General features: G+C 43.0%; 1 long non-coding RNA gene across 1 annotated transcript in view; it reads left to right on the forward strand.

Moving 5' to 3' along the window:
- Positions 1–18,449, forward strand: part of LOC125942109 (uncharacterized) — a 32,992-nt gene extending 14,543 nt beyond the window's left edge. The window contains exon 2 of the long non-coding RNA XR_007464799.1: positions 18,179–18,449. This is a non-coding gene — a long non-coding RNA (uncharacterized LOC125942109). The remainder of the gene's footprint in view (positions 1–18,178) is intronic.
- Positions 18,450–18,732: the final 283 nt, after the last annotated feature.

Consider the following 18,732-nt stretch of genomic DNA (forward strand, 5'->3'; position numbering starts at 1 on the left):
CTTGCGATCTTTCTGGTGGTGCAGTCAATGGTAGCTTTTCCATCTCTTTTAATTGAGCAATTACTAAAGAATGGTACCAGAAAATTATATTGGAGACAGGTACGTTAAAAAAACAATCAAGAATGATGACTTAGCATTCAGTGTAAGTTTTTCACATTAACTCTTACTGCTAGGAATGCATTAGGTGCAACTTATACCTTGATATATAAATGTATATCCTCATTATTGGGGCTTTTAATGGAATAATAGCATAAATAATTGCTCAGTTCCTTAAAATTTAATTTGAAACTTCAAAGAAGCATGAAATAGTGTAATAATTTGCTATTTATAGTATAAGTGCTGAAAGCAAGAAAATATAAAATATACAAAATATGCTCCTTGCACCTAGTTCCCAACTTCTGTAAGTTGGACCGAACAAAAGAAATGTGCAAATTTGGGGGTGGGAATATTAACCATAGTGATGCCCATGCTATGTGGAAAAGCCGTGGCATCACAAGTGGGAAACCAGGTAAGCACCTGTTGTGCAGGCATTGTTTGTTTTTACTCATTGCGGCAAACACCTGGTTCCTTTTTACTGCATTCTTTAGGCTCTCGAAGCAATGGTTGTCAGGTGGGAGGGCATTCACGAGCCTCCTCATAATTGATTGTTGTGTTCAATAAGCTTTTCTGTGCAAGTAAGCTGGTCTAGTTGTGCACTTTCAACTGGTGCTGGTGGGTTGACATGCTTCGTACAGTACTGTACTGTACAATAATGTGCAGTTTTGCACAATAGTACAGTAATAAATAATGGCATTTGCGCTGGTTATGTTCAAAAAGTAATAAATTCGACTGCTAGTCAAGCTTCTGCTGAAGGTTGGTCTGAAATCGATTGCGTGCTCTGGTGTGAGTGAAACTCCACATGATGGGAAGGGTTGTTCGTAATAAGTTGTACATAGGTTGTCGAACTCTTGGATAAAACCATGCCACGGTGGGAAAAAATAAAGTTCCACTTGATACATCATCACATCATCAAAACAACATGCACTCCTGAGCATGTACCTACGTTTGAAGCAGTGTTAAAACAGCATAGATTTAGATGTCTGATTCGAAAATTGGTCAACCAGGCAAAAGTTTCTGTGTCTTCACTGCTGCTGTCATTGAAAAATTGTTACAGTGTCAATCAAAGTGTAAATTTTGCATTGTTTGATTGCGTTAGTGCTGAGAGCACTTGAGGGTAGTTTCGACAGTATTTCCTTTTGAAGTTTTATTTTTCCAGACGGGGGGCCCAAATGTGCTGAAGATTATCAAATGTGACCAATAGTTAAAGTGCAATCATTCCATATGGTGCATGGCGTTGCTCGTGGAAGAATTTCAACTGCAATGTTTAACGACGTGTCAGAAATCTGTCGATCGATTTTTGGGGGCCAGTAAGGAAACATATTACTCTTTCATTCCTGCCATTTTTTACCTGCAGCTATAAGTTTTTATTGATGTTATTTGGCTTCTTTATCACATAACTAGCCCAAGTATGCAAAGTTGTTTGCGTCTTGTTTCATGTAAAGTTTGGAATGACGTCCTCAGGTGAGGGAATCGGGGCCGAATGGTTGTGGTATGCGCAACAGCGAAGTTCGGTCTGACACGTTTTTCAGTTCGTGCACCCATTTAAATCTGAAAGTTACGTGGTGCACTAAACGTGACTGAAGTGAGCTTAACCCTGTCGATAATGCATGTCGGATGTATTGAAACTACTTCTTCCATAGATCAATTACATGAACAATTAAAGATAAATATTGTTACGGGGAGATGTCAAAAAGGGTTTATATACAGTATTTACAATATACAGCGAGTGGAACCACAACAACAAAGATGGCGGGCTGGGATACAGCTCATCCTCTTTCTTGTCTGCTATTCCACTTCTATTTCGTCCACAGGATAGGTACACGGCTCATAACAATATGCTGTATTTTCTCATCTTCATTTGTTTGAAAAGATTTCCCGTCATTGAATAACGAATACTACATGTTCGTTTTGTAAGCCAGCGCAACAAATACACTCTTAGGCATATATCATGAGGAATATCTGTGCGGAGTAGGTAGCTGATCAAGGTAAGGAATAATTTCTTCAGAATCTCTGCCAAATTTGGCTCATGGTGTATTCAAAACTTTTATGCACCATGGCGAATATATCAAGGTTGTTTCTTATAAGATTCCAGACAATTTTAGTTCGTCTTAGTCCTAGGTGCCATCCAAATGAATGTTTCCTCCAAATGAATGTTGTCATCCTCCCTGTTCTCGTTTTGTATTCATTTTCACCCATGTCTGACATATTTCCATCATCAAGCTCGGCAAACATATTGTCTGCGTCTTCGAGAGTGGTGCAATCTAGGTCTTCAGGCCTTTGTCACCGAGTGAAACATAGTGTAATTCAATCTCCTTAAAAATAAGAGAAGCAGCTGTAGTGCACGATGATGTCATGGGCACTACCCGTGAGACACGGCAAACACAGCCCTGATGTACACTGAGGACACATGCATGAGGTAACTGGTCCACGCACTCAGGCAGAACGTTTTGATTATTTTAACCTGTGTCAGGAGTTTTAAACAGTCTTCTAAACAATAATCATGTTAAAGGGCCCCTCACCAGGCCACATTGCAAATTTTGGTTATACGCTGAAAATTGTTACGTGCCCTCTGGAGAGCGTTCTACCGCAATACTTTTCAAATTGGTTCATTGTTACTAGATGTGTTTGAAGTGTCATGAACCCACCATTTCAGGTGGTGAGCTTCCCTGCCAACATACTCTCACCTCTTGCCCTCGTCTAACCTCCGCATGCAAAGTTCTTTCCCTGTGTTCTCCTATACCAGAGCTGGAGGATCGTGTCATGTACACGTCATGGTCCCCACCTTTTTTTTTTTTAATTGCATTTTTGCTGTGTGGCGCACTTCCGGTGACAGTCATGTGTGTGAGCCCACGAGCTATTGCGTTTGTTTCGTTTCGTTTTGTGCACAGTATTGCAAGCTGAACACGAGAAAACCTAAGTTGTTGTCTGGCTGCTTCTGCGAAATGTATCCTATCAGTGCGCGCTTGTTTGGAAAGACTGGCCCGGCTCATGCATCCTTACCGCAATACACCTTGCCGTTGTACCGCTGGAACCAGACTAGCAGTATGATATGTCTGTGCCACAGTAACACTGAGGTAGACACAAGCGGATCAAAGACCATGATCACACGCTGGAAGATGGTAGAAAATGACGTAGTTTCGTTCTCTGCGCGCACGACGTGGAACAAGCAGCTGAAACGGACTTACATCTCTCTTGCTACGGTACGAAGTAAAACAAAGACATGAAGACATTCGGTTTGTAGTTTTTATCATTTCTCTTAACTTTAATTCGTCTATTGAAGCAACAGATCAAACAAATAACTGCTGTTGCTTTGAGTAATTCTCAGTCACGTGTCACTGTGAATGACGTCACAGCACTGCAAATTAAGTAGGCGCATTTGTGCAAATGACTTTCACCCTCCGGCTGGGAGCGCTGGCAGCGCCCATGAGGAGAAGGGCGCATGGCATTTGGTTTGAAATTTTAGCCGTTTTCACGGTGCGTAGCATTGTCATACTTTGCAGACACGATCGTTAGCATACTTTGTGTGCACTGTGCTTGTCAGCTCAAAATGGCCAGACCTGGTGAGGGGCCCTTTGACAAAAGCGGTTGGGGAATCAAAATGCATAGTGGGTCCATGTCGAACAAGTAATCCTCCATCATCTCAGTTGTCTCTTGTCGCTGTTCGAAAAACACACGAAAGTACAAGGACTGATGGCCATGCTGAATCAGATGTCTGTGAGTTGTTCGAGCTTCATTTTTCATTTCTTTTAGCTTATTTGTGGCATCAGCAACCGTTTCTTTTTTTGTCCTCTTTTGAGGAGACTGAGGCTGAAAGGTTTAAAAAAGACAGGTATCTTGGGAGTCACCTGATGTTATAAGTTTCACAGTTGAGTGGTAAATAAATTTAAGCAAGTGGTGCCAAAACAATGTGGTGATCATTCATTAAAAAAAAAAAAAAAGCACAAGTAACTGAAGCACAAGTTCATGATTTTTTCAACAAAGCAGACTTTTGAAGAAGGGCTGAAAACTGAGCTTTTGGTCCATATCTACAAGAATACTTGGGTACTGCATGAGCAGTCTTTTGGCACTGTTCCCACGTATTCTCACAGACTTTTAGACCTCTTGGTTCATGCTTCCAAATCAAGCATACCAGGCTTGTATTCATGTTAGACTTCATTTGCTTGGAGCATATGAGTGAAACCACTAGTAACTGAGCAAAAATGTAATAATAACAGAAATGTTTTCATAAAACTACCATTGGATGAAAGTTCCTATTCTCAAGCATTTTTTACTTCGTAGCATTGTAGGGAGAACAGAAAAACATTCCCTCTGAAATGTTTCAATGTTTCCCTCGTGTATGTGTTCCATCCTTAATGCTGACATTTATCATTGCATTCGAAACTTCTGCTCCCCCTTGATCATGGGCTGCTGCTTGAAGGCAGAATGTTGCCTTCATTGCAGTATGTGTAGTGAATATACAGCGTGTCCCACGTAACTTGTGCCAAGGTTTAAAAATATTCAAGTGTCATGTAGCTGGACAAAACCAAGGTAATGCTGCTTGCCATTGTTTGGAGCAAGTTGGACTACTATCTTTTGTATTTCACCTAAGTTGAAGTAGAATATTGTATTATATTAATGAACTCGAACATTCAAAGCAAAAGTGTCAATGAGAAAGTTCAAGACAATCCTCTAAAATATTTGATCCAATTGTCTGCAGCTTAAAGGGCAACTCTAGCATTTTTTTAACCATATTAGGAAATTGTCATTTTCAAATGGCATTGACGGTCCTGTCACCAGTAGGGTCACCGGTCATCGGGTCCTGTCACCGTCAGTAGTTTTATTTAGCCAATAAACGAGGTACTGAAGTCGAAACAGGTAGCTTCTTCGTGTGACGTCTACGATGAGTTGATGACGTCATATCCTACACTACCGTAATGTAAACACGCAGAACACCTGCTAAACACGTAGTACACGTGGTGCTAATACAAAAAATGCACAGCTGACGATGCCTTCTGATGACACAGGGAGATTTTACAGCTCTTTCGAACTAGACAGCAGTGATTTCAGCGACGATATGAGTGCTGAAAGATCGCCATTTCCTTTAGACCCGCTGCAATTGCGCGAGGCAGTTGACGAGCCCCAAGCTCAACGCCTTGAGCTGTGTCAAGACAAATAGAAGCACCAATCATCATGTCTGTCAATACGATGATTGTCAGCTGTTATCTAGTAGAAAAAGGAGCCAGCTTTGTTGTTTCTGGACGAAGTAGCAGTGTAGACTCTGATGTCACAAACACATGGTGGCCAGTAAAAAGTCATACATTTGTGGGCGTGAATCGGGAACACACAACCAATCTTAAAATTCATTTTTAGGAAAACTAAATAACTTGCAGTCATTACATTTGGCACAGATAATCAGAGTGCAAAAGAGAACATAAACAAAATTTTATTAAAGCCTGTGGAAATTAAAAATTATTGGAGTTGCCCTTTAATATATGTCGCATAAAAGCTTTTTCTGTGCTCAAAAGAAAGCCTGCTAAATTAAAAAAAGTACCTCGTGACTCGCCATTACAGTGGCGTGCTCACGCGTGCAGCACACCAATGAGGGCCAATTCTAACCAGGAGCACTCCCGTGCTGGAACTGACAGGGTGCACATGTTGACACTGACCGTGATGTTGTGAACTCGGCCAACGCTCTTCTTTGGATGGGTCTGCTCCAAACACCTGTTCACCATTACTTGGCTGCCAACCACTGCTTACTGTTATCACAAATTCCAGCGTGGCTCTTACGCAGCACAAATGCGATATCGGCAGCAGGTTTGAATAATGCGGTCAGTGTTGTCAACATGTGTGCCTTGTTATTTTTGGCACGGCGGTGCTTCTGGCTAGAATTGGCCCTCATTATGCTCTGCACATTTGAGAGCCCTGATGTTATGGGGCGTTAGTGGCTAGTCACACGGTACTTCATAATTCGTTGACACAATTTCTAGCAAGGAAAATACTTTTATGCAAAGCATGTTAAGCTGCAGACAGCTTTGTCGTTGACACTCTTGCTCTGAATATAATATCTGAGCAGTTTGTATAATTATGAGCATTATATAATTTGTTTGTATAATTATTAACAAATAATAGTTTGTATAAATGGTACAGTTATCTAATTAGGCAAAATACAAAAAATAGCTTGAGTTGCTCCAAGCAATGGCAAACATCGTTACCTTGTTTTCGTCCAGCTACATAGCACGGGTGTATTTTTAAACCTTGAGCTGGCTCAAGTTACGTGAGACATGTGCCGTGGTTGCTTAGTGGCTATGGTGTTGGGCTGCTAAGCAAGGGATCGTGGAATCAAATGCCGGCCACAGCGCCCGCATTTTAATGGGGGCAAAATGCAAAAACACCCGTGTTGCTTAAATTTAGGTGCACGTTAAAGAACCCCAGGTGGTCCAAATTATCCCGGAGTCCCCCACTACGGTGTACCTCATAATCAGATTGTGGTTTTGGCACGTAAAACCCCATAATTGTTTTTTTTTTTTTGTTAAGTTACATGGGACACCCATTATATGGCAAAAGCCTTGGAAATATCCAAGAACCATACTGTGGTCCACTGGTTGATTGCTGGACAGTCCGCTCTGTAAGATTTTCATAGCACACCTGTGCACACACAATGCTTACAGAAGGGAAAATGGATAAGGGCTCTGCCACACGTAAAGAAGTATTCACATTAAGCGGAGCCTTGCTGTTCCCTTCAGGCAAAGCATGTATCACATGTTCCCAATTTAGCACTTTGTCAAACTCCATGAAGGAGGTCGGAGGTTTTGCTTGTGTACTACAAACACCGAGCCCGTGTGGCAGAGTTGTCCATGTAATTGCTTAGTTTGGCAACCTACTGTCGTGCTGCACATGGTGACAGAAGCAGCATTCATATCAGCTTGACATTGTGTTTTCAGCAGGCTTAGCAGGTTCTCATCATTCCAAGATGCAATACACTTTTTTTTTCCTGTAGGTACATTTCATTTTTTTTTATTTATTGATACTGCTATCTTATCCAGGACTGCATCATGGAAGCATTCCTGTTACTATGCTTCAATGAAAAGTGCCCTCACTCTTTATAATATCATGGCTTGCCTTGGTTTGGAGAGCTGATGCCACTTTTCCTTCTCATTCCACTTTACCTGTGCAAACAAAGGAGCTACATAGAGAAGTGTGAGAGGTGTACTTGCTGCTCATGGCGGTCTTCTCCAATGGCAGAAGTATCCCTGATGTGAATACCCTTCTGTGTACACTGTTTGGTTTTAGACTACCAGTTTGCATTTTGCTGTGTTCCACATCGTTGTTTATGATATACAGTGTAGACCGTTTATAACGTAAGTCGCCGGAGTCGCAAATATCCGCACTATAAGTGGTACCGCACTATAACCAAAGCAACAATTTTCAAGGCCCGCACGTATGCAAAACATGTGCACCGAGCCGCCACGCGTATGCGACAGTCGACGAATGCGGCTAGAACGTTTGCATTCAATTTACAGGCGAATCTCGTTAATTCGAAATATTCACGCGGCGGCGCCTCCGACCGGCATTGCTCCGGCACCGCCATAGAGTAAAAGCTTAGGAGAGACCCCTCAATGTCGCGTGCGAACGAAACAAAAAAAAGAAGAAAAAAGAACGCGGCAGAAAGTTCACCCTCTCTCAAATGGCAAGGTCGCCGATTCTGCGTTGCGCCGGAACATGCGTGTACGTGCGGACGTCTCAGCCACGCGTAGAAAATGGCAGTGAACCTTTCTTTCTCCTTTATGCTTCCTCTACTTTCTAGACACGTGTTGACCTTGCACGCTGCGGCTACGGCGCAGAGGGAAACAGCGGCGCTGTCCCAGGCCGCCCAACGAAACTGCCCACGCCGGCAAACGCCCGCTTCCCGATAACGGCAGAAAACGAAACTTCGGGGAGCCGGCGCCGGGCCGTCTGTAGCGGTGGCGCCTGCACGGCAGGCGGGCGCGCACGGTGACAGTCGAAAGTTAGGGAGTTACGAGGGAGGGCGAAGGGCGCCACCAAAGCGGCGGAGTTGCCGAGCGAAATCCGCTTCCCTGCCGCCCTCCTCCCTCACATTCCACGGTCTCTGCATGCGGCCTTCGCCATGCCGTGCCGGCGCCGCCCGCTCCCTGAAGTTTCGTTTACTGCCGTTATCGTGACGCGAGCGTTGGGCGGCGTTGGCAGTTTCGTGGCCCTCGCTCGCTATGCACGCCGTGATATTTCACGACTCGCACTCAAGATTCTGGTTTCAGCCTCACTGGCTGTTCGTTCGCACCACGTGCCCTTCTCCTCCACTTCGTCTCTCTTTCTTCCTCGAGCACTCCTTGGGGCGCCTGTTTGAGGGGAGCGTTCGCCGTCTCCGCTGACTTCCGTACTCCCAGGCAGCCGCACTGTAACCGGTGTTTCGTTTCCCGCAACTGCACTATAAGCGATACGTGTATACATGGAGTGCTATGGGAAAATTAACGGGAGTCTGAAAAGACTGCACTATATCCAGTCCTGCACTATAAGCGGTTACGTTATAAGTGGTCTATACTGTACCGTACAACACCGCGCTATTCGCCATGACCAAAGTGCACAAGTTGTGCATAAGATAGGGATCAGCTACTGCAGTAGCCAGGCGATTGCCTCGCGTGTGGCAACACCGAGCATCTGGTACTGTGAATGGCCTCTGAGCTCGCTTACATGGCGCGTTGTGCCGGCTCGGAGGCCATAGTTTGGGTTATCTGTGCTAGTCTTTTGCTTAAGTCGCCACTTCCGCCGTTGGCACTGGAATCTGACATGGTCAGACTTGGGAGCCAAGCAAGCATCAAGCAGCCACGCATTGTTTTTGACGATGCCGGCTAAACTACTATGGGCTATTAGTGCAAAGCTGAAATAAATTTATGTTCCTTTTGAACAGAAGCACAGGCTTTTTGGCTAGTTGGCTAGCTTGTGTTCTATGTAAATGTAAGCGTTCTTGCCTGACAGGAGGAAAATAAAAGACCATTCTGTTGCCTTCTGAAAGTAGCATTGCTGCATTATAATAAATGTTGACGACAGAAAGAAGTGTACAAAGTGTGGAAGAGATTTAGCTGTTGTCATTGACCAATCTTATCTCATTTCTACTCGTCTACTTATCTCAGTACTGCAGGGTGCTGCAGCAGTGAAGTATTGAGGTGGGTTGCTTAAGGGTGGTGAAGTATTGTGCACAATAGATTGTGGTCCTGATTTTGATAGCCAAAATTGAGCTTTTCACCTTTATGCTGCTGTGCTTGGTGGATGGTGGGCTTGTGTGATGCTCTCTGTTTTGCAGTAAAACCTCGTCATTATGTAGCCGCTTAATATGTAATAGTTGCGGTGATTCCCCCGCCCTGTGTACATTGAACCTAATGTATTGGCTGACAGCTTAAGGCTTAGTCGCTTAACGCATGCTAAATGGTTAGTGCATAGTATTTATTTAATTTTTCGGCGTGTACAAGCGTGGAATCGGCGAAATGTGGTGTGCGCAGACCATAGATAGCGAAATTGCAGCATACGGACTTCCCTGACTGCAGTCGCCACCGATAGTGATGTCAAAACATGGTAGCCATGACGTGTTTCCTGCTCCCATAGCTTCTAGCACTTCCACGTATGTCATTGTCATGGATGATGATGTGAATGATGGCCCTTCTGTAACAAACGCGGCTAGTGCGTTGACCGCCGTGAGGGCTTTCGCAGAGAAGTGGGGCCTGATGGAGAAACTGGCTCACAGCCTTGCTGAGTCTGAGGATGCCGTCGTTGCTGCAAGGTTGACACGGCGGCAAGTGAAAATCGCAGATTTTTTGATGCCTGCTCGCAAATAAATCTTGTCTGTGTCTGTGTTTGGGTGAGAATTAACACGCTTTTTTTGGCCAGTAAGTCTATAGCTGCTTATCTGCCATTGTCAGTTAATTAGTACATTGCTTAGTGCGTACCTGATCCACATACCCCGCCAACTACATATTAACGAGGTTTTACTGTACTCGGTTTTGTCCTACAGTGTGCTAGGAATGGTTTTTAACCCACCTCGGTGACTCAGTTAGCTAAAGCGTGCTGCTGAGCACGAGGTCGCGGGATTGAATCCCGGCCGCAGCAGCCGCATTTTGATGAAGGCGAAATGCAAAAACGCCCGTGTGCTTGCGTTGTAGTGTATGTCAAAGAATCCCAGGTGGTCAAAATTAATCCAGAGCCCTCCACCAGCGCCTCCTCTACTCTGAAGTGCCTGGCACATCGGCCTGCGCTCCTATTGTTCGCCCGGGACCGCTGTGTTTCTCCGGCTTTCCGCGAGGTGGTGCTAACTTCTGACACTTAAGTATCGCTTTCTCCGCAATAGAAAGTCACTGCTCGAGTCCCTTTCCGAAGTTTTGCAGCGCTGAACTGTGGAAAAATTTTATGCTTCAAGATTTGCAAAGCTCAGCAGAGTGAAATTATGTAGTTTTGAAGACGAAACGAGAAAGTAAATGAAGTAAAATAACAATAGCACACTGTTTATTTACTGCAGCAGAAGTGCAGGCTAAATATTCTTTGCTAAAAGGGCATGTTGCAGATAACGCATTGTCACAGAACGGTAATAATGAGATCAGAAATTGATTCAATATGAAAAAGACAAAAGCAAGAATGCAAAGCGAGGTCAAATATGGGTTCATGCACATAATGATAAGGAAATCATCAACAAAGAATAAAAAAGAATATGCAAACATATTATGGCAGGAATAAGTATGACACTGTTTATGCTTATTAGTAGTAGTCCCAGATATGAAGAAAAATGCATAAGATAGACAGTTAATGGAAGTGCAAAACAGGAAATGACTGCTATCACAAACAAAGGTGGGGAAATGAGGGGGTTCGTTATGCCATACATATGAAGGAAGCCAACAATTATTGAAAGAAAGGAATAGGGAAGAAAGGTTTCCCAATTCATAACACTGTTATCATAGTTTTTCATGTCTGCAGTCCGATAAAATCACTTCACTAAAGAAACAAAGAACATCAAAGTCTACAGTTATTATATGCAGTTTCAATATTGATGTGATTAGATGCAGATATCGGCTTCATGAATTTGTTTCATATGAGCTCTACAAAAGCCTCCCGTGGTCGTCGTTGCAGCTTTCACATTTCAACACAGGCAAGACTGCGATTACACTCACGCTGTGCTACAAACACTGCTCCATAGGTTTCAGGAGAGATTTTTGGTCTGATAGCATTCCACATATTTCTTCAGACCACAAAGAACTAATGAGTTCTACTGTCGGGTAGTAGAGGCCACCCCTATCTTGGTGGGAAATCAACCCATCCATAGCAGAGATTCCCTTTGGCTTCTTAACTAAAGCCACACAGTTTGCACGCGCAATTTTTTCACTAACTATGCGAGATATATAAGACAGAAGAGCCAGGGAGCTTCTTGCGCTGGCTTGACATGCAAAAGGGCACGCAGCAATACTGTGTGGCTGGGCTTCAACTGCGGTTATTAGGCCGAGCAATGAAGCGGCAAGACACACAATAAAAAGTAGCACGTTGGGCACCGAGAAAAACTAAGACCTAAAACATGATAGTGCGCCCACCGGCGCACGATAGTGTCAGAACACAGTGCCGCTGCGCAGCAGCGGCGCGTGTAAACAGGAGAGGGTTGAGCGGGGGCTTTGGCGCTGACGCGCCAGGCATCCTAGTAAAGGAGGCGTTGCCTCCACTACGGCGTGCCTCATAATCAGAACTGGTTTTGGCACGTAAAATCCCAGAAACCTAGAATGGTTTTTAGGAAAGTATTAACTGGAACGTCATGTAGTCCGTAGTAATTTGTTCGTAAGGTATCTCAAAACTCATACAAGCCTCAGGATTTCAGCTAAATTGGCACGACTTCATTTTACTGGTCGGCTTCAAACGGGCAATTGCAACATGAGGTTAATTTGTAGAGCTTTGTTAATCAGTCAGTTGAATGTTGTCATTTGTTGTACCGGTAATTTCAACATCAAGTAATACACCTGAAAAAGAGGCATGTGCTCTGCCACTGGCAGTTTAATAAATGTATTTAGGAGAAACAAACAGCTAGTCTTCAAATTGACTTTCTGTCATGCATGCAATTTTGGCCCGTGAGAAGATGAAAGAGAATGGTATAGGTATAGTAACCAAAATTCGTTGCGAACCTGGCTAAATCTTCTGTGTACAAAGTTACGCCTAAATTTTAATGAATAGCTATAATGAAACATTGCCACGAATAATCACTGTAGGCACTAGGTGCCCAGCCTCTCACACTTACTGATGTGCTGAACTGTGTTTTCAAAAGGCATCATTCAGCATGGAAGGGTGAACATTCCAGACCTGTTCTGTGTTGACATATATGCAGGAATTGTTCATATATGTGGAGCTCCTCGCTACACCCTAAGGTTGGCTGTGTGAGAATAAGGACATAATAATTAAATACATGTTGTTCTTAAGATACCCTCAGTCAGAGTCATGGCTGATGGAGCCCAGCAGGGAGGGTCCCTGGTTATTATAGTGTTTTGTGGGAGGCAGCGAGAAAAGGTTGCCGCCATGGCCACAGTTTATTTAGGCCGGCCAGCCAGGGGCCCGCGGGATCTCTGGAGCTGCACCTACCGCGGCCGCTCAGGTCGAGCACGCGGGTGTGCTCTGTTCTCGCATTACATGCTCTTGAGCAGTCTTCTTCACCGGCTCTGGAGGCGATAGTCGGGCCGCTATATGCTTGATCCACTTGATTGGTTTCATTAATGTACTTGGTAGGTAATTTATTCGACTAGCAGCGGTAGCTTAGTGGCTATGACGTTGCGCTGCCGAGCTCAAGGTTGCGGGTTTGATGCTGGTTGTGGCGGCTGCATTTAGGTGGGTGTGGAATACAAAAATGTTCATGTAATTAATTTAGGTGCAGGTTAAAAAATTGGAGGTGGCCAAAATTAATCCAGAGCTTCCAACTACAGCGTGCCTCATATTGGATTGTGAAAGCTATAAAAATCGCCAAGCTTCATAAATGTCTCGGATTTCTCACCCTGCTTATGCGATTATACTACATATATGTATACACATATAAATATTACAAGCACAGGAAATAAAAAAAAGAGAGGGGGGGAATAGGAATAACACGACTAGGTGAGCCAGTTGGCATATCATTTGATTGCAAACAGCACTGACAACGAGACTTTTCTCGCTTTTTGTGCTGTTTTCTTCCAAAAGGGAGCAAGAATATAGTCAAGCCCACATATAACAATCCCACTTAAGAGTGAACTTTTGGGTACTGCAAACAGTTTCTGAACAGCCAAAATGTTTCACAAGGAGTCTAAGAGGGCAATCCACTTAAAAGTCGTGCCCTGTTCATTTCGGTTAAAACAAGCGGAATGAACCGTAGTGCGCCACCGTCTTGACGAACCATGGCAGGGTGCTTCCATGGCGAAAGCCACACGATGCAGCAAACCATTGCAGTGCAGCATCTTCCTTGGTGACTGCAGGCCCTGCTGATTGCTGTTGAACATGGGGAAGACATTGCTACTGCTAACAGTTTCATGGTGAGCATCCCTGACGATCGACTTGTTCGAGAGGTGCAACAATTACTGGATACGGATTCTCCCAATGACTACCAGGCTGGCCAAGAAACCATTCAGCCTTCATCCTCAGTGGTCTTAATGCTACCTTCCTTATGCTTCATAGCTCGCGCAAGCATTTTGTATATGCCACGAGTTTGACTTACGACCACGTCGACATCTTAATAACCTTGGAGTGCGATTGTTGGGTCGACACTGCTTAACAGATCTTAATCACTGATTTCTGTCGATAAAGTAGTGTGCGTCATTGTTAAAATGAAGCCTCTCTATAAAGAACTTCTGATATAGTGAACAGCATTTGTGCAATGAAAGTGTTCGTGGTATGTGGGCTCGTGTTGTGTGATTTGAGTGATGAATGCTTTTTCATAATATGCGAATTGCTTTGTTGTGGTGACATTGAAACCAATCCTGGCACTGACGACAACTCGCAAAAAGAAATCTTAGAGCTTTTAAAAGACTTGAAACGCCAGACGGGCGGCGGTGTTTTGATAGCAGTAGCGCAAGGCATCCCGTCGTTTCGTGTGGACACTGAATCAAATCTAGAAATAGTGTGGGCGTGTCTTACGCTGAATAAAAATACTCGAATCGTATTAGGAGCCTGCTATCGCCCCCCCAATGCCGCGTCAAGTTTCGTTGATGACCTACATGATGTCGTAAATGTTATTGTTAGCCGGTATCCTTCCTCTCCAATCATTCTTTTAGGGGACTTTAATTATCCGAACATCACGTGGCCGGATGGAATTCCACTACTTAACCCATTCCCGTCGCACTGTCAGGATTTCTTAGACATGTGTGCATGCTTTAATTTCACGCAGATGGTAACAAAGCCTACCAGAATTACCGCAGATACATCTAGCACATTAGACCTTATTTTGTCTACACACCCACTTCTCATTTCAACACTCACGCACTTGCCTGGTTTTAGCGACAACTCGCTGCTCCACTTCGACATTAACATGTCTTTTTCCCGACAGAAAAAAGAAAAGAAATTTATCCGTGACTACAAAAAGCAAATTTTGATATTATTAATCATGAACTGTGCACATATTTTGATGCTTATGTCATTGATTTTGATACACGGAATGTCGAAGAAAACTGGCTTGTATTTCGAAATAAAGTCGCGCAGCTTATCACTACATACGTTCCACTGAGACGCATTCAGTGCAATAAAGCGTCACCTTGGTTTAACAAAGAGCTAAAGCGTCTGTCCAATAAAAAAAAGCGCCTGTTTCGTTCAGCAAAGTTACGAAGAACAGGAAATCACTGGGAAGCATATAGCAATGTTGAAGTCGAGTACCGCACAGCACTCTGTCACGCCAAAGATTATTACTTTACTAATACTCTCCCAGCCCTCTTATTAGGTAATCCTAAAGCATTTTGGAGAAGCGTAAATGTGACGGAAACTAGTGTTATTTTTCTTAATAATTCTGAAAATGAACCGATACCATCCGAAGAATGCGCCTCAGTGTTTAACAATGTTTTTTCGCACAATTTTTCTTCATGCCCAGTTGGCTGTGTTAATTATATGTCACATCATGATTATCCTTTGATGTCCCCTATCATGTTCGAACACTCTGGAATAGTACACTTAATCGACTCGCTAAAGATTTCTTCGTCTTGTGGAACTGACAGTATCAACTCTAAATTTCTAAAACAAACTAAACATTCCTCATCTTTGTTCTTGGTTAAACTCTTCCAGCAGTCGCTTGATCATGGTATCCTTCCTTTTGATTGGAAGATTGGGAAGGTGGTTCCTGTTCATAAATCAGGCAGCAAACATTCTCCATTAAATTATCGGCTCATTTTGCTAACAAGTATCCCTTGCAAACTGATGGAGCACGTATTGTACAGTCATATCTTTAACTTTTTGGAATCAAATTCTTTCTTTACATCATCACAGCACGGCTTCAGGCGTTCGTTTTCTTGTGAAACTCAATTACTTCTTTTCACTCACCGCTTGCACTCTATACTAGACAAGAATTCCCGAATTGATTGCGCCTTTCTAGACTTCTCGAAGGCTTTTGATAAGGTTACTCACGTGCTGCTTATGCAGAAACTTTCCTCTTTAAACCTGGATCATAATGTACTTACATGGCTTGAATACTTCCTAATCAATCGCCGACAGTATGTTTCTGTCAACGGTCATGATTCACCCTTAATTAACGTAGCATCAGGAGTTCCTCAGGGCTCTGTTTTAGGTCCATTACTTTTTCTAATATACATTAACGACTTGCCCGATTGTGTGTCATCTTCAGTTCATTTATACGCCGATGACTGTGTACTGTATCGTGAAATTCGTAATAATAACGACCAGGAAATTCTACAGACTGATCTAAATAACATTGCCGCTTGGTGTAAAAACTGGCACATGGAACTAAACCCCAAGAAGCGCAAGCTGATGACTGTTACAAGACGCGACGTGTGTGTGCCTGCATATATGCTTAACCACGTCCAGCTAGAACATGTTTCATCCTACCGTTATTTAGGTGTAACTATATCATCTGACTTATCCTGGAAATGTCACATCGACTCCATAATAACGCAAATCGTATGTTAGGCTACTTGCGGCGAAACTTTAACAAATCCCCTTCATCAATGAAACTACTATTGTATAAAACACTAGTCCGATCTAAGCTGGAATACGCTGCTGCCATTTGGGACCCTTACACTGCTACTCTTGTTAATTCTCTTGAAATGGTTCAGAATAATTCCACTCGTTTCATTCACTCAAACTACGATCGTACTTCTAGCATAACTCTTATGAAAAGGAACTTGTGTCTACCATCTTTATCGCTGCGCAGAAAGGCTTTTCGCTTATGCCTTTTTCATAAAGTATTTCATCATCATATTCTTAGCAATGAGCTCATTCTAGCACCTACTTATCTGTCATCGCGAGTTGATCACCGTCATAAAGTAAGAGACACTTTTTGTCACACAAACAGGTTTTTATATTCATTTATTCCCCTTACAACGAATGACTGGAACCACCTTCCTGATGCTATCGTGTCAATCGAAGACAGCGCACTTTTCCGCCGATCATTGTTTGCTTTTTTTCAACTGTGACCATGCACGTGGCCACATGCGCTGTATTTGCGCAAGCGCTGTCGCGCCGTATTTTTTAATTTTTTTTTATTTTGTTCCGTTCATATGTCGCTAGATTTATATAATTTGCATATCATAGTATTCTTGTTATTTGATTTCTTAATGATTCCGTGCACTGCACATGTCCCTTGCTTTATATAAATCCGTAGTAATCGTTGTTATTCGCATGTATCCCACTCCCCTCTATAATGCCTTGGCGCTTGAGGGTATGTGAAATAAATAAATAAATAAATAGACTGTACTGCAAGATGCATTTGTGAATAAGTCGGCAAATAACGCTACATATTGTGAGAAGAACATGCAACATGCCAAAGAAAAGAAGAAATAAATTAGTCCTGTAATAAACCCACACATATGTGCACTGTTTTGAAGCACAGCTGTTAGATCGAAGCACACTTGTGTGTTGAATGAGAGGCTTTGGTTAAAGGGACTGTCTACCGCATGGAACTTATCTTTTGATTGTGGTGTGAATGAAAAGGACTTTCGTTTGCGTTGAGTAATTTATTTATGTTCAGTTAGAGCATGTGGAAAAGTGGCGCTGCCTTTGTGCAAACGAAGGGAGTGGTGCATCGATGGGTCCTCTTGATAATGGTGATGTGCAACAGGAGTGTTGCGAGGGTCGCTGTCTTTTTCAGGACGTCAAAAATGCGTTGCTCTTTTAAGGTGGGCCGATGGCGCCGCAACACCAGTGTAGGCATTTGTTAACACAATGTGCCTGCTTGACCGTCACACAAAATGCTTGGGTTGACTACTGAGACTGCACCTGTTGGAAACACGTGAGATTATATGTGAAAAAGAAAAAAAAAATTTCAACAAAAACTTAACAATTACGACCAACTACGTGCTGAAGGCAGCTATTAGAGTCATAATTTTAGTGTTTTACACAAAGTAACCATTCCAGCAGAAAGCCGATGCACTTTCAGTTTCTTATCTATACTGGCATTGCATTGCCCTGCCGGTAATGATTGCCATCCAGCAATCAGTGTTGTGGGCATCCATACACAGCTTTAAGAGAAGACTACGCTGATAAAACAATTTTGTTTTTAGATTTCTGCTCTCTTTCCAGAAGAAGAATAAAACATTTATTTGTGGTGATGCTTTGTCCTTCCAGAAAAACCACTGCGTGTTTAAACATTTTGCATGGTTGACATTTTATTGTGCTGCAATATAAAAGGTCATTGAAAAATGGTAGACAGTCCCTGAAGATTGTGTTCGTTCTTTGATTGAGGTGTGAGGGGGTCAGGGTCAATGTTAAATGCTTGAATATTTAGAATAGAACTGGTGCTGTACAGTCCGTAGTCTGTTGAAAGCAGTTTACCAAAGTGGGGAATAAAGGAGATGGCATACATTTGATATTCGGACAGTTTAGCAATGTACTGTAGTATTGCACTGTCCAGCTTTTATTACTCTATGTAATAATGTATGACCAGGTTGTTCATCTAAGTAATCAAGAGAAATAAGCCTTAATTTTTGGAATAAGTGCTCACTGACCCAGATGAGGTTTGCTAGGATGGGAATTGCTTGCTTCTGTAAAACCTGCTACCTAGCGATGCTCAGTGCTAGATAAGTGCGTGCCATGTGATTGCAAAATCTTAAGTTGTAAAAAAGTAGGGTGAATTTTTGGGGCAGGAATTATCTCAAATTTATTAGTATGCTGCATATCATGCAAATCCTGTGACATGAAAATATGTAAATTTGAAAACTTCTGTGATGGTGATTAAAACTTTAAAAATGCTTGAGGCATGCTTGGCTGTGCTGGCTTCCATTCCCCGAAGATGGGACCAAGTTTGGATCTTGGAGTAGACTTATATGTGCCAAATATCTGAATTTAACACCTTTGCATTTTCAATTTGGAAAAATGTTCCGTGTGAAATGGCATAGCTTGGATCACCCCGCCCCCCCTTTTTTTTTGAGGGGGGGGGGGGGGAGGGGTTACTGGAGGGTGTCGTCGCACGTCGTTTTGTGCCAGGTATCCTGGTACACA

Source organism: Dermacentor silvarum, chromosome 1 (assembly GCF_013339745.2).
Source record: "Dermacentor silvarum isolate Dsil-2018 chromosome 1, BIME_Dsil_1.4, whole genome shotgun sequence".
NCBI lineage: Eukaryota > Metazoa > Arthropoda > Arachnida > Ixodida > Ixodidae > Dermacentor > Dermacentor silvarum.